Source organism: Neofelis nebulosa, chromosome X (genome assembly GCF_028018385.1).
Source record: "Neofelis nebulosa isolate mNeoNeb1 chromosome X, mNeoNeb1.pri, whole genome shotgun sequence".
Taxonomy (NCBI): domain Eukaryota; kingdom Metazoa; phylum Chordata; class Mammalia; order Carnivora; family Felidae; genus Neofelis; species Neofelis nebulosa.
In genome coordinates, this window is record NC_080800.1 from 4,269,368 (window position 1) to 4,297,105 (window position 27,738).

Consider the following 27,738-nt stretch of genomic DNA (forward strand, 5'->3'; position numbering starts at 1 on the left):
ATTATCAGCAATTATAAAGAATTCGAGTTGCCGTGGAAGTCAGCTCTTTGCACTCCACCTAATGGAATATCAGAAACAAAGGCAACTAGATATCACCATGGTTTGGTCTGTTAATTTGACAGGTGACAATGGTGTGGTGGCCATTTGTATTACTTCTGTTATTTGCCCCATATATTACTGGGAAGTTTATCTTTGTACTAGTTTGTAAGATCTCTATATTTTTTTTTTTCAACGCTTTTTATTTATTTTTGGGACAGAGAGAGACAGAGCATGAACGGGGGAGGGGCAGAGAGAGAGGGAGACACAGAATCGGAAGCAGGCTCCAGGCTCTGAGCCATCAGCCCAGAGCCTGACGCGGGGCTCAAACTCACGGACCGCGAGATCGTGACCTGGCTGAAGTCGGACGCTTAACCGACTGCGCCACCCAGGCGCCCCAAGATCTCTATATTTTAAGATGATAAATGTTTTATCTCCTAAGTACATTTTGTGTAAGACTTCTAAGCATTTCTCATGAGTTTTTGATATGTATGACTTGTAAATGGACAACACTGGGTTAAGTGAGACTAGGCAAGACTGTTTAATGCAAGACTTCACAAAGCCTTTAATATGATAAGGTGAATTCTGAATCAACAGGTGGGATTGCCAAATGTGGCATTTGCTAAAATTATTGACAATGGGCAAATCTGTTTCCTAGGCATCTTTCAGAATATGCTTTAATGTTTTGTAGCTAAATTTGGGGAATCTGTGGTAGGAATCAGGAGATATAGAGAATATTCTGAAAAGATATGGAATCCTACTGAAAAACAAATAGCATTAATTAAAAATATTAATAAAAAAAAGGGCGCCTGGGTGGCTCAGTCAGTTGAGCGCCTGACTTTGGCTCAGGTCATGATCTCATAGTTCTTGAGTTCGAGCCCCGCATTGGGCTCTGTGCTGACAGCTTGGAGCCTGGAGCCTGCTTCGGATTCTGTGTCTCCCTCTTTCGCTCTCTGCCCCTCCCCTGCTCATGCTCTCTCTCTCTCTGTGTCAAAAATAAGTAAACATTAAAAAAAAAGAAGTTTGAAAATATTAATAAAATGGCTGAATACAAAATAAATATAATAAAACAACAGTTTTCCTAAGTATAAGAAACAACTAGTTTTAAAATATTATCTAAAAAGGGCCTACAACTGGGGCACCTGGGTGGCTCAGTCGGTTAAGCATCTGACTTCAGCTCAGGTCATGATCTCATGGTTTGTGGGTTCGAGCCTCGTGTCAGGCTCTATGCTGATAGCTCAGAGCCTGGAGCCTGCTTCAAATTCTATGTCTCCCTTTCTCTCTGCCCCTCCCCTGGTCATGCTTTCTCTCTCTCTCTCTCTCTCTCTCTCTCTCTCTCTCTTAAAAATAGATAAAACAAAAAAAATTAAAAAGGGCCTACCCCAATAGAAATTAAAACAAAAATAATCTAGACATAACCTTAATAAGAAATATATAAAGCATATCTAGAAAAATATAAAAACTTTACTAAGCAATATAAAACGACTTGCACAAACAAAAAAATCATGCTCTAGGATTCAAAATATGAATATTTTAATTATTTCCATAGAAAAACATGTCCAAATATATTGTAGATTTACACAATGATAATAAAAATCCTCAATGGATATTTTTAGAAACATGTAATGTTTTTTCTAAAGTCCATCTGAAAGTAATAAGTAATCCTATTTAGTTAAAACCTTTATTTTTTTATTTTTATTTAAAAAAAATTTTTTTTTAATGTTTATTTATTTTTGAGACAGAGAGAGACACAGCATGGATGGGGGAGGGGCAGAGAGAGAGGGAGACACAGAATCGGAAGCAAGCTCCAGGCTCTGAGCCATCAGCCCAGAGCCCGACGCGGGGCTCGAACTCGCGGACCGCGAGATCGTGACCTGAGCTGAAGTTGGACGCTTAACCAACTGAGCCACCCAGGCGCCCAGTTAAAACCTTTAAAAATTAGTAAGAGAAGACTATGGTGATGGAGCAAATTATTTTATGTACAAACACCATATATGATTCACACATATTTAGCCAAAAAGAGACATTAGACTCCTTTGTGCATACCATATGAGCTGCATTTCCCAATTAGAGATATCACAAGTGTCAAAGTCTCTGTAGACAAGACAAGGGGCTAAAAAAAAAATGTCCTCAAAGAAAATAATGGCTTAAAACTTCTCCAACTTGAAAACAGACATAAACCTACTGACTTATTCAGCTAAGAACATGAATGAACACTGAAGAGGATGAATTCCATTAAATCCATGCCAAGACATATCTTAATTAAACTTAAATTTTTTAAAAATGCTTATATTCTGAGAGAGAGAGAGAGAGACAGAGAGAGGGAGAGAGAGAGAGAGAGAGACAGAGAGACAGAGCATGAGATGGGGAGGGGCAGAGAGACACAGGGAGACACAGAATCTGAAGCAGGCTCCAGGCTCTGAGCTGTCAGCAGAGCCCGACACGGGGCTCGAACTCACAAACCATGAGATCATGACCTGAGCTGAAGTCGGACGCTTAACTGACCGAGCCACCCAGGCACCCCTCAAGTAAACTTCTGAAAGAAAGCTAAAACTAAGACAAATCTTGAAAGCACACACACACACACACACACACACACACACACACACACCCCTTATCCATGGACAGGGAATCAAATGAGAGCAGATTCCTCACCAGAAACAATGGAAGCCACTTGTAAGTGGCATGATATTTTCAGATGCTGAAAGAAAAAATCACTGTCAATGCAAAATTCTATATTCAGTGAAAATATCCTTCAGGAATGAACAGGAAATTAAGGCATTCTCAGATGAAAGAAATCTAAGAGAATTTGAAAACAGTAAGTGTACACTAAATAATTGCTACAAGAAATTCTCTAAAAAGAAGGTAAATGGTAAAAGAGGAAATCAGGAAGGAAAAAAGTACAACATACAAAAATATGGGTAAATATGGGGTTTTTTTCTTGACTGTTCTAAATAATTTTTGAGGGTGGGAGCAAAACCTAGAACATTGATGTCATACTTAGTTTCTGCTGAAAAAATACTTAAGACATTTATAATATAAAAGGAGAAGGTTAGGGGAGACAAAGTTTGTATACTTCACTAAAACTGATAAAATGGTGACATCGTAGGCTGTGATAGTTATGAATATGTAATATGATATCTAGAGAAACCACCAAAAAGTTATAGAAAGAGATACACTAAAATCACTATGGATAAACCCAAATGAGATTCTAAATAAAGTTCAAGTAACCCAAAGGAATGCAGGAAATAGAAAACAGAGCTAAGAAAAAAGTGGCATAATTAACCCTTAACATATCAAAAATTATATTAAATGTAAATGATCTAAATAGACCAGTTAAAACACAGAGAGATAGGCATCCACTTATGATAAATACTCTCAGAAAAGTAGAAATAGAGGAAAACTTTCTCAACTCCAAAAAAGACAGGTATATACTTGTAGCTAACAGTGTATTTAATGGTGCAAAGCTGAATGCTTTCCCCTAAGATACAGAACAAGCCAAAGATACCTACCCTCACCATCTTACTCAACTTAGTGCTGGAAGCTCTAAGAAAGTAAATGGCATACAGTTCAGAAAGGAATAAATAAAACCATTCTTAGTCCTGACACCAAATCATGAGCCACAAAAGAAATCATTGATAGATTAATCTTCTTCAAAATTTAAAGCTTTGGCTCTATGAAAGACCCTGTTAAAGGATAAAAAGACAAAGCTATAGGGTGGGAGAAAATATCTGTAAACCATGTATCTGACAAAACACTTGTATATAGAAAATATAAAGGACCCTCAAAACATTAACAGTGAAAAGCAAATAATCCAATTAGACCAGGTTCAAGGACATAAATAGACATTTCACTGAAGAAGAGATACAGATGGCAAATTACAACATGAAAAGATGTCCAACTTTATTAGCTATTGGAGAAATGCAAATTAAAACCACAGCGACCGGCACCTGGCTGGCTCAGTCAGTAGAGCATGCAACTCTTGATGTCAGGGTCATTAGTTCGAGCTCCACGTTGGGCAGAGAGGTTATTTAAAAAGTAAATAAGTAAGGGGCACGTGGGTGGCTCAGTCGGTTGTGCCTGACTTTGGCTCAGGTCATGATCTCATGGTTTAGGGGTTTGAGCCCCATGTTGGGCTCTGTCCTGACAGCTCAGAGCCTGGAGCCTGCTTCAGATTCTGTGTCTCCCTCTCTCTCTGCCCCTTCCCACCTCATTATCTCTTTCTCTCTCTCTCTCTCTCAAAAAATCAGCATTAAAAATTAAAAAAAAAACAAGTAAAAGGATATTAATGAAACTAATTTTATAACAAAAAACAAATAACATACACCAAAACAGCTAAAATAAAAAATATTGACAGTGCCTAATGCTGGCAAGGATGCAGAGAAATTGAATCACTCATACACTGCTGGTGTGGGGTGCAAAACGGTACAGGCACTCTGGAAAACAGCTTGGCAGTCACTCAAATAATTGAACACACAACTAACATACAACCCAAAAACTGCACTCCTAGGCATTTGTCCCAGGGAAATAAAGACTACGTTCACCTAAAAACTTGTATGTGAATGTTTACAGAAGGTTTATTTGTAATAGCTGAAAATTGGAATGGCATATGACTGGCTCAGTTGGGATAGCATTTGACTCTCGATCTCAGGGTCAAGAGTTTGAGCCCCACATTTGGTGTAGAGATTAGTTTAATTTTTTTTTAATTAAAATGAAGACAAAAACTGGAAACAACGCAGACTTCCTTCAGTGGGTGAATGGCTGAACAATGTGGAATGTCTTTACCCTGCAATATTAGTCAGAAATCAAGAGACAAACTTTGGATACAAGCAACAACCTGATGAATCTCCAGAGAATTATACTGAATGAAAGAAGCCAATCGCAAAGGTTATGCTCCTACTTGGATAAAGCTCTGGAAATGACAGTATTGTAGACATGGAAAACAAATTAGTGGTTGCCAGGGGTTAAGGGAAGGGTGGGAGCAGGTGGGAAGGGGGTGTGGCTACCATGATGTTTCTTGGTGGTGATGGAAATATTATGACTTGAGTGTATTAATGTCCGTGTCCCAGTTGTGGTGTTGTACGATAATGTTGCAAAATATTACTATTGCAGGAAACTGGATACATGGTACATGCTATATCTCTATTATTTCTTACAACTCAAGGTCTATAATTATCTCAAAATAACATGCTTAATTAGAATAGAAAGGAATAAAGTCATTATCAAAAACAGCAGCAAAGAAGATCCTTTAAGTGGATGGAAGCACATTCATGATATGTTCATTAAAATGCTATATGATAAACCACAAGAGACTCTTAAATACAGAGAACAAACTGAGGGTTGATGTTGGGGGGTGGGTTAAATGGGCGATGGGCATTAAGGAGTGTATTTGTTGGGATGAGCACTGGGTGTTGTATGTGATGAATCACTGAATTCTACTCCTGAAACTGTTATTACACTACATGTTAACTAGGTTGGCTTTAAATAAGATTAAAAGAAGGTGGACGAAATTTTGAGTAGTGCTCCCATATATTTTTTGGGTATGTCTTTCTCCACAGAATGTATGCTCCCTAAGAGGCAAGATTATACTAGGTCTTCCACCTTAGGAATTCTTGGACCTGAAAAGTACATTAATTCTTCCATGCCTATATGAGCAACATCCAATAAGAACATGTGATTGCTTTTTAATCACCGGACATCTTCCAGTAAAACATTTCCACACACAGAGCTTGCCTACTTAAACAGCTATCAAAGATATCAGAATGAATACTCATCTTGAATCAACAGCCCTTTTCTTCTTTGAAGTACAATACCAATATTTACACAACAACTCTTCAGCTAGGTGAAATAATGATGTGCTATTTAAGAAATGAAGGGGGTAGGGGTGCTTGGGTGGCTCAGTCAGTTAAGCGTCCGACTTCGGCTCAGGTCATGATCTCACGGCTCATGAGTTCTAGCCCTGCATCGGGCTCTGTGCTGACAGCTTGGAGCCTAGAGCCTGCTTTGGATTCTGTGTCTCCCTCTCTCTCACCCTTCTGGCTCTGTCTCTCTGTCTCTCTGTCTCTCTCAAAATAAATAAACATTCCAAAAATTTAAGAAATGAAGGGGATTGAAATACTAGGAAACCTCAACTATGCATATAAGAGATTAAAATGTTTATATTAATGTAAAAAATAAGTTAAACAGTATTTAAAAAATCAGAATAAATAAAATGGTATATGCCATTTAAACAATTATCACAATATATAACAATTTTATCAAGAATTTGTGAGAGGCGCCTGGGTGGCTCAGTCGGTTAAGCACCCGACTTTGGCTCAGGTCACGATCTCACAGTTCGTGAGTTTAAGCCTGGTGTTGGGCTCTGTGCTGACAGCTCAGAGCCTGGAGCCTGCTTCAGATTCTGTGTCTCCCTCTCTCTCTGCCCCTCCCCTGCTTTCACTCTGTCTCTCTCTCTCTCTCTCTCTCTGTCAAATATAAATAAAAACATTTTTTAAAAAATGTAAAAAGAATTTGTGAGATTTTTCTTCACTTAGCTTTGTCTTTTCCATACAAATGTTACACTGAAAACTAGAAAAATTATATTCCCATGGCCCAGCATTGTAAGGTTGTGGAACTGTTTAGTGTAGCTAAGCTAACGTTACATAAAGAATCTGATCAGCAATGACATGTGTTGTGTCCATCGTTAACAAACTGAAAACCAGTGCCGTTATTGCTTACCATGCACCTGCCAGAGAAAGGGGCTGATTGGTATTAGTCTTGCTATGTGTCTAAATTCTTGCTGCATTATGGACCTAGTTCATTAATGAGGCCCTGCACTGTCCTGAATGAAGACGTCACAGGAGGGGAGCTACTTTCTGTGTTATTTTCCTCATTAGCTGGTGGTGAATGTGGAATCCACAGTTGGACAGAAATAATAACCCATTTTAATGGACTCACCTTGTTCCTAATGAAGACACAATGAAGCCACTTCACCCTTAGTACCAGCTGCCCTTTACCCAGCTTGGAACATAGTGCCACGGTCATTTCACGCTTGGCCACAGAGCACGGACCTCAGAACCAGCTTCCATGGCACAGCTCTGGAGTGCACTACATGTGACTCAAATGTTTCAGAAGCTCTATTTAGTCACAGAGCGGACGTCTTGAGCGATGAGAAAGGAGATGTGCATTTTTTGGGTTTGAGTCTTTACACAACTCTACTTTGAGCATCTCTCCATCAGTGCCTGCCCACCTTCCCTGGGCTTTTCCAGCAATTCATCTGTGTGTGTGCCTTGAAACACTGCAATTTCAGGGGTGCCTGGGTGACTCAGTCAATTGAGTGTCTGACTTCGGCTCAGGTCACCTTCTCGCAGTTCGTGAGTTTGAGCCCCGTGTCGGGCTCTGTGCTGACAGCTCAGAGCCTGGAGCCTGCTTTGGATTCTGTGTCTTCCTCTCTCTCTCTCACCCGTGCCCCATTCTTCTTTCTTCTTTCTTCTTCTCCTTCTCCTTACTCTTCTTCTTCCCCTGCCCCTTCCTCTTCCCCTTCCTCCTCCTCCTCTTCTTCTTCTTCTTCTTCTTCTTCTTCTTCTTCTTCTTCTTCTTCTTCTTCTTCTTCTTTTCTTAAAAAAAAGTAACACTGCAATTTCAAACTCCATTGGCCACGTGGTTCTCATTTTAGTCTGTGCAGAAGAAGGGGTGTCTTGGAGACTTGCGCACATACGGACTTGTGGGGTGTGAGCAGGGCCTCCTGGGTCTCTACTTCCCATGTACATGACCTACTGCCATTGTCTGCCGCCTGAAAAACTCACCTATCAGGTAAGCTGGAGGAGGAGCCTCGGAGAGACTGTTCTATTGGACCATTTGAAACTGCCATTTTTGTAGATCGAGAAAAACTAAATGTTGGCAGTTTCGTGGCGTTTTAACCAGTGGTTCCCCACCTGGGGCAATTTTGTCCTCCTTGGGGACAGCTGGCAGTGTTTGGGCCCATTTTGGGTTTGTGTTAGGGGGTGGCAGTGGTACTGGAATTCAGCAGGTTGAGGCCAAGGACGCTGTGGAATATCCTACAATGCAGAGAACGGCCCCCCCCCCCCACCACATACACACAACAAAGACTCACCCAGCCCCAAACTTCAAAGTGCCAGGGTGCAGAAATCCTGCTTCAGTCCATGCAAGCACCCATGGGCCAAATGGCAATCTGTGGGCCAAAGATAACCCTTGCAAGTAGTTTTGTTTGCTCTCTCCGTGGTCCTAAACTGCGAGGTTAGTTAGATTAATAATACCATCAGCTGAACCTCTGTTGTTCCACTGAACCGACTCACCTCTTCATGTTACCTGCCTGGCCCCTCGACACATCAGAGTTTGCAACCCTCTGATGTTGAAGAAGCATATCCTAAATTAGTGGATCTCGAACAGTAGCAATGTTGTGCATTCCTGTTTCCCCCTCCCCCTCCTGGAGACACTTGGCAATATGTGAAGACCTTGTCTGGTTGTCACAACTGGGGAAGTTGGAACGGGGTGCTATTGGCATCCAGTGTGTTGAGGCCAGGGCTGGTGCGGAACATCATACAATGCACACGGCATACCCCACAACAAGGAATCATCTACTGCCAATGTGAGCAGTGCCAAGGTGGAGAAGCTTTGTTTCCATCCAATATCCAATATCTAATTTGATCTAGCATTTAAGAACACGCACCCAAAACCACACTGCCTGGTTCCAGTGGCTTCACCATTTACTTGTGTCTGGTTCGGTATAGTAGCTACAATGGTAGCAGTGATGATTTCTGCCTTAGGGTTGTAGGAAGGATTGAGTAAGTAATTGTAGCTTATTTCCTTTGAATGGTGCTGGGCACATTGATGTGGGCTATTACTACGTACAGAATTCTCCTTGAGATAAAAATTACAAGATCCGATCATCCACAAAAAATTCATCAAAAGTTATCTAGATTGTTGGAATTAACTTGAGATTCTGGTTTTTGTTTTTTGGGCATATTATTATTATTCTTACTCCCAGTAGGGGCGATTCTCTTCTAATCAACATGCATCCACATTGGTTTAGTTGAATAATTTTCAGTAGGAAGCTCACAACCGCAGAATATTAGTGGACAAGTTCTATAGGTAGAAAACAAGCTCATCACAGGTAAGCAATGCCTTTTTTTTTTTTTGCATTGTTTGTTCTAGCCCCCAAAAAGTGGGCACCCTGTTGAAATCGGCAGAGGCTGCCCTGCATTAAACATGATGTACTAGACCACAGCACCACATGTGTGTCTATGTAGAGAAAAAGAGGCACTTTGACCAGCACAGAGCTTGAGCTGTGATGTTAGTATGGCCATCCTCCCAAGAACAGGTCTCGAACACAGTGTTGTCCATGTTCGCTCCCGTTCCGTGACTGTCCCAAGCAAGCCTGAGCCCTGGAGTTTGTGAACGGATAAGCCATCCTTGAGGGTCTTTAGCTTGATTTCTACATGTTAGAAGACAAAGATGTTGCAGAAATTATTTGGATCAGAAACAGGGAAGACAGCTGGTGACGAAGCAGGTCAATTTTTCTCATTAAGGCGTGGGGAAAATGGTCGGCTGAGTCCCAAATGCCCCGCTCACCTTCGGCAGGGAAGGCAGAACAATCTTATCAGGTAAGGTCATTCTGCCTGTCAGTTCTGCAATTCCTGTCTCGCCCTTCATTAATCCACAGGGGCAGGCGGAGGAAACCCGTGACTCTTTATCACTGAGACACCAAGGAAAACAAGGCGGGCTGTCAGGAGTCTCCGTTTCAATTCCACTATTCAAAAATAAAATAAAAATCAGGATTACTTTTTCCCCTGTAGTTCGCTTCATCTGATCGCTTGTGTTTAGAGCCTGTCTTTTTCATTGTCTGAGTTCTACTGTGTTTGAGAAAATTGCAAAGGTTTGTGAGCATTGTAGCGTCTCCTTCCTGCTTGGACCGCTGCTTTATAGAACCATCACAAACTCATTGAGTCTGTTGGACAGGATTCCAGGTGAGCCTGGCAGCTGGGCTCTCAGTCATAGTTAAAGAAATAGCAATTTTGATGGCCAGAAAATACCACGATCAGGAAACAGTCTCCCATCATTTGCACCCGTGGAGCCCAAGTTATCTAAAAGGAAGATAAATTGGAGGCGCACTCTGTTCTACAGATTGTTTCCAAAGTCCTTCAGTTTGCCTTGGGCATGACAAACTTAAGGGACTTGTGACTGAGCAATTTACATACATTCTTTCCCCCTGTATGGGCTCTATTTTGATTGTGTATCTTTCCCCATTCTGGGTCTTTACCTTGATGAAATGGAGCTTTCTCCTATGAAGGGCAATGAAACAGTTCCAGCAAATTCTGAATTTCCCTTTACCCTTGTCTTCCCAACACAGGATATTAATAAGATCTGGGAGAGTGATCAAGTCCAAAGATGGGCAAACTATGGTGGGCAGGCCAAATCTGGCCATCCTCATTCATTTGCCTATGGTCTATGGGGGCTTTTGCTCTACAATGGCACAAGTGAGTCTATGTGATGGAGAATGTATGGCCCAAAAAGGGAAACACACTGACTCACTGGACTTTACGGAAAAGTCTGCTGACCCCTTGTTTGGAGTTAAGGAACCAGAAACCCAGAGTGGTGACAATTTTTCAAGAGCACACAGGCAGACACCATATTTGTTTTTAGGGCTTTGTGATGGAGTCATGAGTTAGCCTCTTGACATCTATGAAGTGTTAACACTCATCACATGGTGGCACATTCTCTAACACAAATTAACTTAACCTGCACAAGAGGTCTTTGTCCAATGACAGGCAAGGAAGAAAGAAGCGAGTGGATGGATGGATTGCCACCTTTCACGTTGCAGGTGTTTCCTCCCAAATGGTATTTCAGCCTACAAATCATTCACACTGTGCCCACCTGCATTAAGGATAGGATGTCAGTTTTTAAATCATTCAGAACCTGAGCGATGGCTATGCAGTGTCAGGCTGCTTGGTGAGTTTGAACAGAAGACCCACCTGAAAAGCAAGTATCTCTAATCAGGTCTTAAATGATAAGGGAAAGCAAAGGATACTCTATCAACCCCTGGCAAAAATCAAGAGATGGGGAATTTCTCTAACAGAAGAACGAGGCTTTCTCCCCTTCCAACCCAACCCACTCCCCTAATACATAAGTCATTCCAAATAGCTTGTGGCTTCACCATCCAAAAGTCTTCCTCTGGGTTACATGCAAACTCCAGTGTCCACGACGTAGAGCGTGCATTCAAGCTCAGTCCATTCTGCCTTATTTCCCACTCCTTTCTTCCATGGCTGCCACCTGCATTGGCGACCTCCTGTTCTTTATATTCTGGGATGCCCTCCTTTTCACACCTGACGTTTTTGAAGACTACTTGAAATCCCATCATTCCTATGAAACCGTGAGCAACCCCTGGATGGTGGGGGGTTTGATTCCTCTTGAGAGTAAATAAGGTAGAAGTTTGTGAAGCTCTCTCTCAAGCCATGCCTGACACTCCACTTAAATGAAGAGTCATGGGCCTCTTACCCATTACACCATGTTCAGGGTGAGAACCATTTTCTTTATCTTCCTAATCTTCACCTTACCTTGCACATAGCTGGTGTTCAAATAAGGTTTGTGGAATTGGGCCACAAGAGTTAAGAAAGCGTAATAGAGAGTGTTTGTTTGTATTAGTCAGGGTTCTCCAGAGAAACAAAACCAATGGGAAATATGTGGGGTGCAGGCAGAGGGAGGGAAGAAGGGAGGAGAGATTGATTGATCTACTGATTGATTATAAGGAATTGACTGCCCCATTATGGAGGCTGAGAAGTCCCACAGTCTGCCACCAGCAAGCTGGAGGCCCAGGAGAGCCAGTAGGACAGTTTGCTCTGAGTGTGAAAGCCTGGAACAAGGGAAGCCAACGCTTTAAGTGTCAGTCCGAGGGCAGGGGACCAATGCCCAGCTCAAACCATCAGTCTGAGTGACAGATAGAATTCAAACTTTCCTCCACCTCTTTGATCTTTTCTGGCCTTCAACTGATTACATGAGGCCCACCAACAGTGGGGAGGGCTGTCTGCTTTACTCAGTGTACTGATTCAGGGCTAATCTCATGTCATCTAGCTACACATCTGGGTGCCCTATCATATCCAACATGGGTAGATATAAATATAAATATATAATTTTATATATAAAATTTATATATAAAATTTATATATATATATATATATATATATATATATATATATATATATAAAATTTGGTATTTAAATTCTCCCTATCATGAGATTCCTGCAGAAATGACCTCATGTGTACAATATTCTTAGGGGAGGGGTTGACAAACTTTTCTATAAAGGGCCAGATAGATGTTTTCGGCTTCTCTGGTCTCTGTGGCAACGACTTGACTGCTATTGCAGAGGAAAGGAGGCATAGATGATGTGTAAATGTATGAGCATGGCCGTGTTCCAGAAGGATGTTACAAAACCAAGTGGTGGGCCCCATTTGGTTCACAGACTGTGGTTTGCAGATCCCTGAAAATGCCCGACAAAGAAATCTTGCACAATCTCCATAACATAGAAATGAATGTTGAGCTGAAGAGACCTTGACCTGTGTTTTCTATCCAGGAAACAAATAAATAAATAGGCAGATGTGAATTTTCCCACAAGAAGATTTCTTTAAAGAAACATTTTTTCCCCCACGGCTTGCGGCCACACAGCAGTGAGCAACATTTCCCTTTCTCTGGTTTTTGTTTGCCCGTTCCTCTGTACAGTTTGTGAATCATTTGTGTTATGTAGCCCTTAAGTCTATGGAAATCATTTTAACTGAGTTCAGAAATGTGGGCTTGGGTGGGAAATCTTCTTTTGACTCTATCAAATGGAACACAGTTGTCCTCGTTTTTGTAAAATGGCTAATGAATTCGTGAATCTTGCAAAGAACTCAAAGGTAAGGGGCTAAGGGGTACCTTTGGTGTAAGGGGCTCCAGAGTCAGCATCCCATTTATGAACTAATATTAATAGATTGATACATAGAACAGGGAACATCATTTTTTATCTCTTCAATATTGGGACCAATTTCATGTTTGACCTCTGAGGTTCCCGTCTGTCCCACTTCTTGAATATTTCATGCCAGGTTAAAAAATTACATTGATACTTGCAGCCATTTCCAGAAAAACAAGTTTGAGTATGGCTAATTGGACTTTTGGGGAAATATAGGGGGGGGGGGAAACAAGTCCACTGATAGGACAAAAAGGGCTGTTGACTTTCTTTCCACAAGTTCGTGAACTTTGTTTCCTGTTTGGATAGTTTTACCATTTATAGAAATTGAGTCATGTCAAGATGGATTTCACACAAAAAAATATTAAACTTTTTCTTGGGCATTAGTTGGGCCCAGTGTAGCCTGGGAAGACTTGGCAGAAAAGTCTGCAGTGCTTGGAGATGAGTGGAAACGATTTCTCTGGAACGTGGTCCACATGGGCGTAAAATCTCCTCTTTCTACTTCCCTTGACTGTAGGGCTGAAACTTCAGAATCTTCCAGGATCGGGACGACAAAGAGCAGTGTTGTGGAGGGATCCTGTCCCATTCCCCACATTTCCCCTTGTTTTGTGATCCACGTTTCAGTGCCGTCGTGATAACTCCACATGCATGGCTTCTCACTCAATCTCTCTGGTTACGGACGTTTAGGCTCCCTAGTGATGTTTTACCAAATGCAAGCTGGTTTCTGATGCCGGAGAAGATTCAAAACTGTCTGGGAGAGGCATTTCCCGGATGTATCCTTGTCGAAAGCTAGCGTCCCTCAGAATTGTAAAGTGTTCCTGTCAAAGGAGCTCCGTTTTTCAAATGGTTTGGGATGCGACTGCATGCCATACCCTACAAGGCTCGTGGAAGGGGTCCAATGCAGGAGATTCTCCAAGGCTCACAGATACGGGAGGCTATGAATGCAATTCACAGGCTATCAACCAGCATTTCCCTCATCCTCTGGGCAGTAGAAACTCATTGTCTCAGAACAAGGAATGATAACCGCCCCCCACGCCAGCCAGCGTTCCATGAAATACCATGCTGGAAGGGCTGTGCAATTTTGTTAAAGGGCGGATTATCATTCAGGAGGCCTGGGGTGGGGCTGGAGAGTCCACCTTTCTGACAAGCTCCCAGGTGGGGCCGATGTTGCTGGTCCTTGGACAGTGAGCAGCAAAGTGACCGGGACCACCCCCTACAGCTGCAGGTTCTGTCTTCCCAATGTTGTATTCTCCTTTACCTGAACCTTACCTGAAGCCCTCGGTATTGTCCATCCTGGGGATTGTTTGAATCCCCACCAGGTCATTCAAGCTGAGCTACCCATTTGAACCATCTGAAAAGCTTTTAAAATAGCCCAGTCCCAGAATGATGAAATCAGAATCTGTACGCACTGTCTGAACACTTAAAAAAAAAAAAATTGGAGTAGCATTCATATAATGTAAAATTAACCATTTGAAAATGTATGACCTGCTAGCTTCTAGCACATTCACACTGTACACAGCCATGACCACTATGGGGTTTCTGCACACTTCATTACTTCAAAAAAACTCTGTACCTGTTAAGCAGTCACTCACTCTCCACCGTCCCCTGACCTCAGCCCCTGACAACCCATCAGTCTGCTGCCTCTATGCATTTTCCTATTCTGGACATTTAGAATATATAGAATCATTCAAATGTGGTCTTTGGATCTGGCTTTTCTTCACTCAGCCTGACCTAGTCAAGGTTCGGCCACATTGCAGCACGTTTAAGGACTGCACTCCTTTTCATGGCCAAGTACTATTCCATGGTAGATCTAGACCACATTTTTATTTATCCGTTAATATGTTGATGGACGTATGCGTCGTTTTCACTTTCTACTAATTGTGACGACCCCTGCTATGAACATTCATTTGCCTGCCTGTTTTTAAACATGTTTTCCTTTCTTTCTTTCTTTCTTTCTTTCTTTCTTTCTTTCTTTCTTTCTTTCTTTCTTTCTTTCTTTCTTTCTTTCTTTCTTTCGTATTTATTTATTCATTTTGAGAGAGAGAGAGAGAGAGCATGCGAGTGGGGAGGGATGGAAAGAGAGGGAGACAGAGTCCCAGGCAGGCTCCATACTCAGTATGGAACCTGACTCAGGGGGTGATCTAAGAAATCATGTGATCAGAACCTGAGCCGAAATCAAGAGTCAGATGCTTCACCAACTGAGCCACCCAGATGCCCCTGAACACCTGTTTTCAATTCTCTTTAGATGTATGTGTAGGAGTGGAGCTGGAAGATGATAGGCTGATTCCATCTTTAACTTACTGAAGAAACACCAAGCTCCTTCTGACAGTGATATTTTTTTTTTAAAAAGTTCCCCATTCAGTTCTGTCAGCACCCTGTGTTGACGGTTAGTGTCTACAAGGAAAGTTGGCCCTGTTAACACTCCTGATGCATATTTGTTTAATTCAGCGGGGTCCCTGGGCCATAGCACCAGCATTCGCTGGGAACTTGTTAGAAGTGCAAATTCTTGTTTCCCATCTGAGACCTACTTAATCAGAAGCTCCGAAGGCGGGCAGGGGCAGCCCCATTTTTAGCCAGTCCTCCAAGGACTTTAAAGCTTGGGAACTGATGCCCTACACGCAATTTCATAACATGCAACGTTTTCATTTAATGGCACACTGTGTGCATCTACCCACATCATGAATCTTTATTTGAAAATGCAATGAAATATCTGTATAGAACATTCTAGAACAAAACAGACCCATTATCACTCAACAGTTCTTTTTCACAGCAGTTGTGGGGCAGGGGGAGGGAAGATATCTGGTTCTTCCCATTTGTTCCCTAATATAAATAGTACTGAGTGAATATTCTTGACAATTTGTATTTGCCAACATCTCTGACTATCTCCATTGGTCGAGTTTAGAATTATAATGAGCGGATTATAGAGTTTGGGCCAGCCATTTAATTTCTCAGTGCACGGTTTCTCCATCTATAATTGAAGAGACTTCTGGGAGGCTGTTCAGAATCATCAGGTGAGAGCAGGAACTGTAACCGAACGCACAATGCCACTTGTGAGGTATTTTCATAACAATGTCCACGGCCTTGAGAATGTCACTCCCAGAGGATTCCCCCACCCCCAACCATGGAAATATCCTCATTTGATTGGAGCTGAGGCTTTAATAAGCCTGACCTAAGCTGTTTTGTTTGCTCTGAATTCTTTTTTTTTTTTTCAACATTTTAAATTTATTTTTGGGACAGAGAGAGACAGAGCATGAACGGGGGAGGGGCAGAGAGAGAGGGAGACACAGAATCGGAAACAGGCTCCAGGCTCCGAGCCATCAGCCCAGAGCCTGACGCGGGGCTCGAACTCACCGACCGCGAGATCGTGACCTGGCTGAAGTCAGACGCTTAACCGACTGCACCACCCAGGCGCCCCTGTTTGCTCTGAATTCTTAAGGGTCTCCAGAATCTTTAAGCTTCACATGTGCATATCTTTATGCCTGTTTGAACACACTCAAATTTCTGGTGTGAGTTTCATGAGGGAGCATAAGGCGAGGTGTCACCCTGGAAACCGCCCCAGAACAAAGGAAAGGGAAAAACCAGTGGTTAAGAGATCACAGTCATGCAGGACAGGAGTCTCCATCAGTTCACACATGTCTCAGTAAATGACAAGAAAAAAGCAATCTTATCAACAGCCTCATCTCCAGAAACCTACAGACTCAGTTTCCTGGAGCCCCAACATCACCCTCCCCTCCAGGGTGATGTGGGGGACAAAGGCAAGGAGGATACGGCAGGTAAAATTAAATGTCCTTATAACCTGCAGCCCATGGACAGATACTTGAGACCGGCAGAGGATAACAGCCCTCCAGGAATTCCTCACTGTTATAATGTTGACGCCTTACTAGAGGGAAAACAACGTCAGCTTGGCAATAGCAAGGTCCCCGGAATCTTAGAGGAGTCCTCGTTAGTATATTAAAGTCCCTCTGGAGGCCTCCCCTTGGCCTTTACTTCATAGTATAGAACCAGTCACTGTGCAAGACCCCAGTGCAGCTCCTTCTGCCCACGGGGTCCTGTCCCCCCGCCCCCCCCCCCCCGTGCTTTAATAAAATCACCTTTTTGCACCAAACACACCTCAAGAATTCTTTCTTGGCCACCGGCTCCGGATGCCCCCACCCTCCAAAATCACGTCAAGTTCACCTCACGTAGGATTTATAAACGGTATATGTCTAGATTACATTCCACTTCGTAAAAATAAAAACCATGGATGAGAAAGTGCATCACCATCACATGACTGGGTTTGGGTTCGAGTCCAAAAAAGAGTCCTTAGGTTGCTTGTGTGCTCGTTTTTATACGTGGTGATTTTGCTCTACCGTTGGTTTTATGATCAACGAACCCAAACAAGGAAAAATGTGGGGAAAAGCCGGGGAGGAGTAAGCCCTACAAACCCGGAGAGGGTGTAACTGAATACGTGAACTCGATAAAGTTTCGTCAATGGGGAACGCTCTGCTTGAGTGTGTGGCAACTACAGAGATGGCCGGATATAAAACAACCCGAGCAGTGGGAGATGCTACGAATCAAGAAGCCCAATCAAGTTCCAGCGCACTTAATGTATGTATGGAGGATTGTCCCTCGCGTGAGAAGGAACACACTTCTTTGCATCTTGTCTGATTTCAGAAAGTATGAATAATTTCTCCCCCACCCTCTCCCCCGTCTTTTTGCCCCTGATGCAGAGAGTTCAGGGGACAATTTGAGATTCCTGGTTAGCATATCTGCTTCCAACTCCTTTCTATGCCTGTGGTGAGATCTTTCTTTTATATCCATCTTTATGGAGGCTCCTTCAAATCCTTTCTGCACGAGACGCAATAGAAAAACCGAAGACCCAAAAAGCAAGCAAAGGCAGAGTAGTGTGTCCGACCACATAGTTGCTATGGGCCCGCGTGCCTTCCAAATGTCCACAGCGTGGTTCAGAGTTTGGGAACGATGACAACCTTAGCCTGACCACAGCGAGGCCTCCTCCGGGATCTTGTGAGTCTTTAGCATATGAAAATCTCACTGGAAACTCCCCTTGGACTTTATGTCCCTCCCCCAGTGTCACAGCCCCAGTGCTGCTCTTCCTGCCCATGGGTCTTATCCCCGTGCTTTAATAAAATCACTGTTTTGCACCAAAGATGTCTTCAAGAATTCTTTCTTGGCTGTCGGCTACGGACCCCACGAACCCCACCATCACCCCTGAAAACCTCATCACCATAAGCACTCATGGGTCATACAGGGACTTTAACTACTTTGAAGGTACCTGCCCACCCGGGCCCCTGCACCAAGACTGACATTTCTTCTAATAAAGATGCATTTTGGAAAGACTATTCTGGAGCAGATAAGAGAAGCTTCTGGCATGTTTTCATGAGCCAGAATGAGAAGACATGAGATGTGTGAAAAACAGCGCGTGTGGGACTGCTTATGGAAGCAGACAGGAGCCGCTGTCTTCCTGTTCCCTTCTCTACGGGAGATACTCCCCGTCCCCAGAGTTTCAGAGCAGGGACTTGCTAAGCAGGCGGTCTGAAAAGGGAAGGCTGAAGACACCCTTCATGCGCACCTGGACCCGGGCTCTCCCGGCAAATAGGATTATCCTCTGTGTTTCGTAACGGGGCGCCTGAGGCCAGGAGGTATGCACGGCGGGCTGTGAGCGCATTCCAGGTCCCCGGGCAAGTCTCTCTCAGCCTGTTGCCGCAGGGAGGCTCGATTCTCTGTGTCCTCGTCCACCTGAGCACGTCCTCACCCCGGAAGAGACACGGGGACTCCGGGCTTGGTGCAGGAGGTGGGATCGGCCCCTTGGCCTGCGTCTGCCTCCTTAAATGTCAGAAGCGGTGAGCACAGCATCATTTGCATGAGGCTTGCGGAAGGCAGCTCTCCAAGGCTCAGCCGCAGGGACTTCGGAGGTGACGGGGGACCCCCCCCCCACCCTCTCTGCTTTTAGATTGGGGGGAGGGAGAAGAAAAATATAAGCCAAGCGGATTTCTGGCAGACCCGACAAACGCAGGGTTAAATAAAAACAGTGGTGTTGGTGGAAAAGCCGGGGAAAGCGCGCCTGCCCCAGCCCCTACTTCATGTTAATTACTCCGTATTTGCTGCAGCCTGAGAAAGACACATTTGTTATGCAGACAGTGTTCACAGTCAGGGGCTGATCAGGAATGGAGCGGTGGCAGGCCACAAAATGAATTAGCTCTCTGAATACCAAACTGGAAAACCGATTCGAACTGGAGCGTGTCACTCGGACTCCACCAGGGTTAAAATAGACTCCGCACCCATAAGACCCTGCTTTGTGACCGCTGCTAATTGTGGGCTATTTTTAGGCACGGCCTTGAGAAAGGAAGGATCTGGGAGAGAGGGCAGTGGTGTGCCCAACAACGGGGCTCATTTACGACACTGGGGTTCACAGCCCTCTCTCCAAGCCCATTTCCCATGCTCTGGAACGGCCTTTCTGTGCGACTCAATAATTTGTTATTTACCCTCCTCATGAATGTGGGTGATTCCAGCTATTCCGAGCATGTGCTCTGCAGAGGGGATGAACGCAAAGCTTCACTGTGCCCAGAAAGGAAGCCAAGGGCTCTGGGGACATTCCCTCCCTGCCCTTGGTGTCACAATGAGACACTGCCGAGAAGCTGGTGTGCAAGAGGCAGCGAGCTCCAGGGCGCCTGGGTGGCTCATTCGGTCAAGCCGCCGACTCCTGATTTCGGCTCAGGTCATGATCTCACGGTTTCATGAGTTCGAGCCCCGCGTCAGGATCTGTGCTGACAGTGTGGACCCTTCTTGGGATTCTCTCTCTTTCTGTCCCTCCCCTGCTTTCTCTCTTTCTCTAAATAAGTAAATAAACTTTAAAAAGATAGTTAAAAAAAAAAGAAGCAGTGAGCTCCAAGTTGCCGTGTAGGGCACAAACATGGTCCACAGAGGGGGTAGGGGGCACAGCTCTCGTCAGATTCTGGTGGGTACCCACTGAGTCTGTCGGCCAAATATGTGCATGTACACACACACACACACACACACACACACACACACACACCATAACCCACTAGGAGGGAAGGAGGCATGTTGGCATGGCCCACTGCAGAAGTTTATTATTCTGCAGAAGATATTATACATTCACCAAAATTTTATAAGCCTGGCATTGCCACATGTCCAGGTTATAGAGATTCATCTTTCTCTCGAGACATGCATATCCCTCCAAGAGGCTGTGGGTCACCGATCACAGTGTCCCATTCTGTGATCAAGATATGACAACTTGGTGCCCTGTGGTCATTTCCTTGAGATGGCCCTGCGTACGGCATTTTCCCCAAAATGCCATTTTCCCCCAGTTTTGCAAGATAAAGGAATGGCTACACAACTAACCAAGGAAAAGTCCCCACAGCTCTGAATCCCCTCAAGGTTAAAGGGTACATTTATCCGGTATTTTTTGCAAGAACAGAAACTACATGTCACAGATGACCCCTACGTCTCTCTCCAGGGCCTGAGATGACTAATTCTCAATACATCAGAAAGTCCCATGGGAAATAATTCTTCTGGGGAAGTGGGCCTCACGTGGTGGATATTTTGTAACGTCTGGGGATATTTTCGGTTTTCGAAACTGCTGGAGGTCGGGGGATTGGTACCGCTATCTAGGGGGTCGAGGCCACGGATGCTATCAAACATGTTGCAATAGACAGGACACCCCAAAGGATCAGCTGGCCCGAAATGTGGGTGATGCCAACGTTGAGACACTGCGCTAGGAGTGGTTACTTCTGGATCCCTGACAGGTTGAGAGAGAGTAGCTATCTGAGAGAGTAGCGCCTGCAGTTGGCAAAGCAGTGAGCAGAAACACTTAGGAAAGTCATTTTGCAAGGGACTTAGTTCTTCTGAATGTGCCACACTGGCTTCCCGGATCCCAGACAAGCCCATCAGGTCTGTACCACCTAAGGGAAGACACAGGGTTTGCAGAGTGTGACACGTGTGCGGCTGATTCCTGGAATCACCCCGCCTGAAACAGCAGAAGTCCATGTCTGGGCCCCGGTCCATTTTAAAATCTGTCTCAGATTCCTGACAATACTGAGAAAATATGGCAGTGACCTCCACCCTGGGCTTGGCCCTCCCCCGGCATATAGTCCTCTAAAACACAACAGCCAGTCTAGGAGCCCATGAACAGCAGCTTGGTCATCTACAAAAGTGTCATTGGAAAGAACCTTAATTAATAAATGTTCTCTGTGATATGTGACATGAGATCAGGCAAGCATTCTCAAAATACGAGATTTGGTTTGCTCACCAGGAAAATGGAGCTTATCCTACCAGATGAGGTGATTCTTGAAGACCCCTCTCCTGGGACAAACCATATATGTGCATCATTCCTGAAAAGGGAGTCCTGACGTCCTTCACATATAACACGCCCCACACCCCTCACTCAGCAAATTAGGGGAAGGGGGATTTTGCGAGCCCTGTGTTGTGCGAGCCCCGGGGAAGTAGGACGGTCTTGTTAACCACCAGGCAATCACTTGGCAATGGACATGGGTGGAGAAGAAGGAGGGAATGCATGGGTCTCTTAGGTACGGAATGTTAGACATAGCTGCCGGTTTCCATTTAGGATTCCAGAGTGGACGGTCTCTGTTTTCATGCAACGTAGGTGCCCCAAGGCAAAGGCTTCACAAAGGCCTTCCCATAATCATCACCTACTGGCTGCTGCATGCACACTTTGTTCCACGGTGCTTGTGGCTTCTTATTCGTGGATTGTATTTGTGAGAGGGGTGCGTATGTCATTTGTGTTTTATGCCACGTATCTCCAAGATTGTAAGTTGGCTTAAGAGAAGATATGTATCCTAGGGGCGCCTGGGTGGCGCAGTCGGTTAAGCGTCCGACTTCAGCCAGGTCACGATCTCACGGTCCGTGAGTTCGAGCCCCGCGTCAGGCTCTGGGCTGATGGCTCGGAGCCTGGAGCCTGTTTCCGATTCTGTGTCTCCCTCTCTCTCTGCCCCTCCCCCGTTCATGCTCTGTCTCTCTCTGTCCCAAAAATAAATAAAAAATGTTGAAAAAAAAAAAAAAAAAAAAAGAGAAGATATGTATCCCAGAGGTCAGGGCTGGTCTCCTCCTGGAATCAGACGGCATTCCCGGGATGCTTCAGGAAACGGACTGATTACATTGGCAGGGCAGGGGTGGGGGGCATGGTGGGGACACAACTCTAGAGCATAACGGCCATTCTCAAATGGGAGGGAGCTCCCTGCTCATTTCGGTTGGTCCCACACATCCTGTCTCCACACATTCTGTCTCGCCCAGCACATAACAGTGGATGCTTTTCTTGAGTCTGACTTCAGCTTCACGAGGTTATTCTGTAATCAGCAATAACAGAGGCTCCCTTCCTGACAGGTTGTGGGAGTGCTACTTTCTGTATTTTCTGTCCACGCACTGCCCCAGTTACCCTGACTTCTCGGCACATTGTTTTTGTCGGGTCAGTGCTTAATCTCCGCAGACCGCAGAGTGAAAATGAATGTACCATCTGTGTAGACATGCCTCTCATTTCCGACACTCTCACAAATCTCTGAGAATGTTCTCTGGGAGGGAACAGTAGCCTACACCAAGATACGGATGCCAGGACGCGGAGGAAACACGGACACAAAGTCCGGGAAAGAACGAGACACAAAACTGAACGCCGTGGTGGTAACCTAGGGCAGGGTAACCTAGGTGGTAACCTAGGGCAGTCTTCGCCAAACGGTGGCCAGGACAGAGTCTCCCCACGACACTGAAATTTGCACGACTGCCGTGAATAAGTAAATGTAAATCCCTTCGTGGAGATGAATGTGATCACACTGGCTGCCACCCTCTCTTCTACCAATGTGAACGTTTTGTCAAAGAGCAATTCATTATTTCTAGTTTGATTTGATTCAATCAGTGACAGCTGAAAAGCGTTTTTCTTCTTAGACTCAATATTGGCTAATTTTAGGAACAGTCCTTTTTACACAAGTACCTGCTTAAATTACTAAATCATTACGTTGCATTACCTGTGGTGTTATTTTCCTTCTCTTTTAACATTCCTCTACTTGGCAAATGTTTCTTCACCTATGGGTGAGAAAATTCATTACTGAATTTCCTATTACCCAGGGACGTATTTGCAACACAGTCCCAATTTCAATATTTGAGCATTCCTCTACAAATTATATTTCTTTCATTGATGTTTTCCATTTCCCTAGAAATTGACACTTCCTGAGCCTTTGCTGTATTACCTCCCTGGAGGGTGTTCTGATCTCACACACCTCTGGTAGGTTTGAAATTTCTTCCTGAGCAACCAATAGTCATTGGGTAACTTTACTGGCAAAAAACTTCCCTTTCATTCCTTAATGTTATAAACTTGTGGGTTTTTTTTTTTAATGTTTGTTCATTTATTTTGAGAGGGAGGGAAAGAGAGACCGTGAGCAAGCATGAGCATGGGAGGGGCAGAGAGATAGGGAGAGAGAGAGAGAATCCCAAGCAGGCTCCCTGCTCTCAGCACAGAGCCCGATGCAGGACTTGATCCCACAAACCATGAGACCATGACATGAGCTGAAACCAAGAGTTGGATGCTCAACCAACTGAGCCACCCAGGTGCCCCGTAACTTGTGTTGCTGTCTTAACTTGAAGCAAGAAATTGGTTGGGGCGCCTGGGTGGCGCAGTCGGTTAAGCGTCCGACTTCAGCCAGGTCACGATCTCGCGGTCCGTGAGTTCGAGCCCCGCGTCAGGCTCTGGGCTGATGGCTCGGAGCCTGGAGCCTGTTTCCCATTCTGTGTCTCCCTCTCTCTCTGCCCCTCCCCCGTTCATGCTCTGTCTCTCTCTGTCCCAAAAAATAAATAAAAAACATTGAAAAAAAAATTAAAAAAAAAAAAAAAAAAAAAGAAGCAAGAAATTGGCAACATGTCAAACTCTTCACTCATGATATATTTCCATCACAACTTTCCCTGCCCCCCCCCCCCACCAAATAAAAACTCCTAATAACTTTATAAGGGATATATCGTGTATGTAAGGACAAACTGACCAGCATCAGTTATAAGTGGATGTCGGTCTTATGGCAAAGCACTTGTAGGGCTCTGGTATCTTATCACCATCTCGGTCTCTCTTTCAACGGGCTGAGACTCTTTCCCTTCTACTTCAGAACAGATTCTCCATGATGTAATCATAATACACCTTGTTCATGTTCATCTGGTGACATTCAGGGTCTTTCTCTGTAAATCTCATCCATCATTTAAGGTCTGAACCAAGATCCAACAACCTTCATGAATACTCAGGTCACTGCTCTCTCCCTTTCTAAGACGCCATACCGTTTATCGTATTGTCTCTTCTTGGCTCATATAACAGTCAACTCAATGCCATTTAACTTTTCATTCACTTCTTCAATACCCGTTTATCAATCATCTACTACATGCCCAACCAAAAAGGCTCGACCCCAGGCACATAGCAATAGGGAGACAGAGAGACTCAATGCCCAGCTCTTAGAGTCTAAAATCTTGAAGCAGAAACAGACATTAAGCATAGAAACACGCAAGGTATTTGTTTAAGACCATGAGTTGCACTTCAAGAAGACGAACGTACTAAATAAGATAGGGACTGGTCTTCTATAGATCACAGCTTGTCTGGGTGAAATTCCCAGCAGTGTCTCCAAAGAAAAAACAAAACAGAGAGGGGAAGAACTAAAGAAAAAGACACCATCTGGGTGAATCATTTCTATTACCGTGTGTAGATTCTTTGCATAGCACCCACTCTTCTCTGGACAAAAGTCTTAGTGCAGAATTCAGATATTCCAAATGTTCTCTGATACCCTGAGCCTTTGCATTTGCAGACTTCCATGTAAGATGGGAGTGGACACTGCACTCTTCTGAAGGCCAGATTAAAGCATCTAGCGCTTTCTAAAAGTTGGGTGTTGCTCACACACTCATCTGGGCCACCTTTACTGCCTCTTATCTGTAGCCCACATTCAATACACCCACCTAATCCCTGAGACTTGCTCCTTAGGATCTTATAAAACACTCCCAGCACCTCCTAAATCTTACCAGGTAAAAAAGATCATTGTTATTATTCCTTTCGAAACCTATGTTTTTTTCTCAACTTCCTCTTCTGCACTGTGATGGAATACATTTCCAGCAGGTTCTCCGTTTCTGTCTTGAACATTCTCTCCCCACCTCACGCCCAGGTTGATTCACACCGGAAGATTATAACAATAGCCCGTCAGTATGGCGCTGGTCAAATTTCACGTGGCTTACCTGCTTTATGGGACTTGATCTCGGTAGACGGACCTCAGAAATGATTCGATTGTGGCTCAAAAATCCGTTCGAGCATCAACCAACACGTAGTCAGAATCCTGGCTACCTAACATAAAACACAAGGTAAATCATGACAAGAGACAATAAAACTTGCTCCGGCCTCAAACGTTTACTGCTCAGACCTTGGGCTGGTTGCTGAATATAAGCAGAAACATCTAGGTGCCTGCCATATGTAGCTGTGAGCATTGGTACAGACCATCTAGTGAGATGCATTGCATTTTGCCTCTTTTTCTGAGGTAGACACCCAGTGAGGAAACAGAAAGTCTGTGTCACTGTTCAAGAGAATGTCCCCATTTCTTGGTCTTTTATTATCCTATTGTGTTTTGCTTTTTGTGCTGTGGAATACTGCTCCTTACTTTTTAATTCGGTGGCATTAGTGCTGAAGACACTTCAATGGCTACAACCACCCCCAAATTTACCACTTTGTTATCCAGATTATTTTGAATCGTAGCCATTTGAAAACCAGCAGGTGAAGGGAGAGGCTTTCCCTGAACTTCCTTCATTGGCCTAAAGACACGCCCTCCAAAAGGAACGCAACTGTCATGGGTGCCCTCCTTGGGAGTGTCATCAACTGGGAAGATGGTCTCCTGTCACAGGAGAGGAGATTAGACCTCCAATTTACCCGCACACAAATTCGGTCAGAAATTGTCCTACCTCCACCTGGTTTTCCAAGGGCCCAGTCATCTTTCCTAAAATCATTTACTCTCCCTGCCTACATCCCCCTTCCCCTCCCCTATTCAGATCCTAAATTCTAAAGCCACCCCTCTGAGTTTTTTCCTGGGTATCCCCCATGTATACAGGAGATAGACCTGTTAATAAACTTCTGTGTGTTTTTCTCTTGCTAACCTGTCTTTTATTACAGGGGTCTCAGAAGAAAACTCTAAGTGGTAGAAGGAAAATTGCTTTTCCTGTGCTACAGAATCCTTCATGTAACTGTAGGTGATTATTTTTCCCTGCAACTCTTTTTACACAATTTCCTAGTGTTTATGGCATAACAACCTCGGACCAAAAATGAAAACGTAGTTTCTTATTTGATGAGGATGGCACAGTGTGGTCATTAACGACTTTCGTTTAAATTGTCTTTGATACTTGATACGAATTGTCTTTGATGCTTGAATTTAATATATCCTCATGCTTAAATTGTTTGTACTTACTTAAAAAAATTTTTAACGTTTTATTTATTTTTGAGACAGGGAGAGACAGAGCATGAACAGGGGAGGGCCAGAGAGAGGGAGACACAGAATCTGAAACAGGCTCCAGGCTCTGAGCTGTCAGCACAGAGCCCGATGCAGGGCTCGAACTCATGAACTGCGAGATCGTGACCTGAGCCGAAGTCGGCTGCTTAACCTACTGAGCCACCCAGGCGTCCCAATTGTTTGTACTTACTTCAATCATTGGACTCAAGGATTATCTTTGCTGTTATCACCAAAATCTTGGGGAAAGCTATATTCATGAATCTTGAAGCAGACCAATGTTTTCTTAACACTTTGACTACACTTTGGGTTCTGAAGCCTGTGTTTTTTTAGAGAAAATAAAACCTCATTTGGATGTAATTTCATTTTCTTAGTGTTACCTTACTTCATAACCAAAGAATCAACCCTTCATTCAATAACGTATTTGGTGAACACCAACTACGTATTGGTAGATGTTCCAAGTGCCGGCAGAGGGTGGTGACAAGGACAGGGAGTGTCACTGTCATGAAGCCTATTCATACAATAAGCAGATAGATATGTGAGCAAAATAATTTATGCCACCGTGCTGCTTCATGTGATGGAGAATTTGAAACAAAGAAATGGGATAGTCACAATGTCCCCCGGAGATTAAGAGTGATTCCAAGTTGGCTGGTGGAGGTGATATTCTCAACTTGTGGTTGGAGAAGGTTCCCCAGCACAGATAACACTCAGACTGTCCTCATGAAGACAGGGCAAGGCAGACACAGAGCCTGGGGAAGAGGGCTTGTCGCTTAATAGGGAAGAAGAAAGGGCTGCCAGTCAGAGGCCAGTGAGCAGAGAAGAGAGGAGGAAGAGAGGAGGCTCAAGAGGGGAGTAGGGAGCAGGGGCCACTCAGAGCCTTGGGATCTTGGAAACAAGTTTGCATGTTATCTTGGGCTGAATGCGAAGGCTTTGGATGGTGTGAAGCTGAGATGTGTTTCTGCCAAAAAATCACTCCGTCTGCAGTGTGAATATACAGTAGGAAGGGAAGTGCGAGGTGATGCAGCAAGAGACAGACTAGCACAGTGTGTAGGAACTAGAGCTCCAGGCCATCTGGGCTAGAGTGGCAGTGGTAGCCAGGTAGAAAATAGATAGGGCCGGCAGGATCTAATAATAGATTGTATATGCGATATGCAGGGAGGAAAAGAATCAGGAGGTCTGGTGGGATTTTTGTGTATTTAACATAGATGAGTATATCTATGGAGAGATGATACATAGATAAATAGATGATAGCTAGGGAGATAATAAATAATTACTAATTTAGTAGGTAGGCAGAT

General features: G+C 44.1%; 1 protein-coding gene across 3 annotated transcripts in view; it reads right to left on the minus strand.

Moving 5' to 3' along the window:
* PUDP (pseudouridine 5'-phosphatase) overlaps nt 1-27,738 on the minus strand; it is a 665,979-nt gene that overhangs the window by 342,177 nt on the left and 296,064 nt on the right. For all 3 annotated transcript variants that reach the window (XR_009257299.1, XR_009257300.1, XR_009257301.1), the window contains exon 6: nt 25,191-25,296. The gene's annotated coding sequence lies outside the window, so the exon portion shown is untranslated. The remainder of the gene's footprint in view (nt 1-25,190; nt 25,297-27,738) is intronic.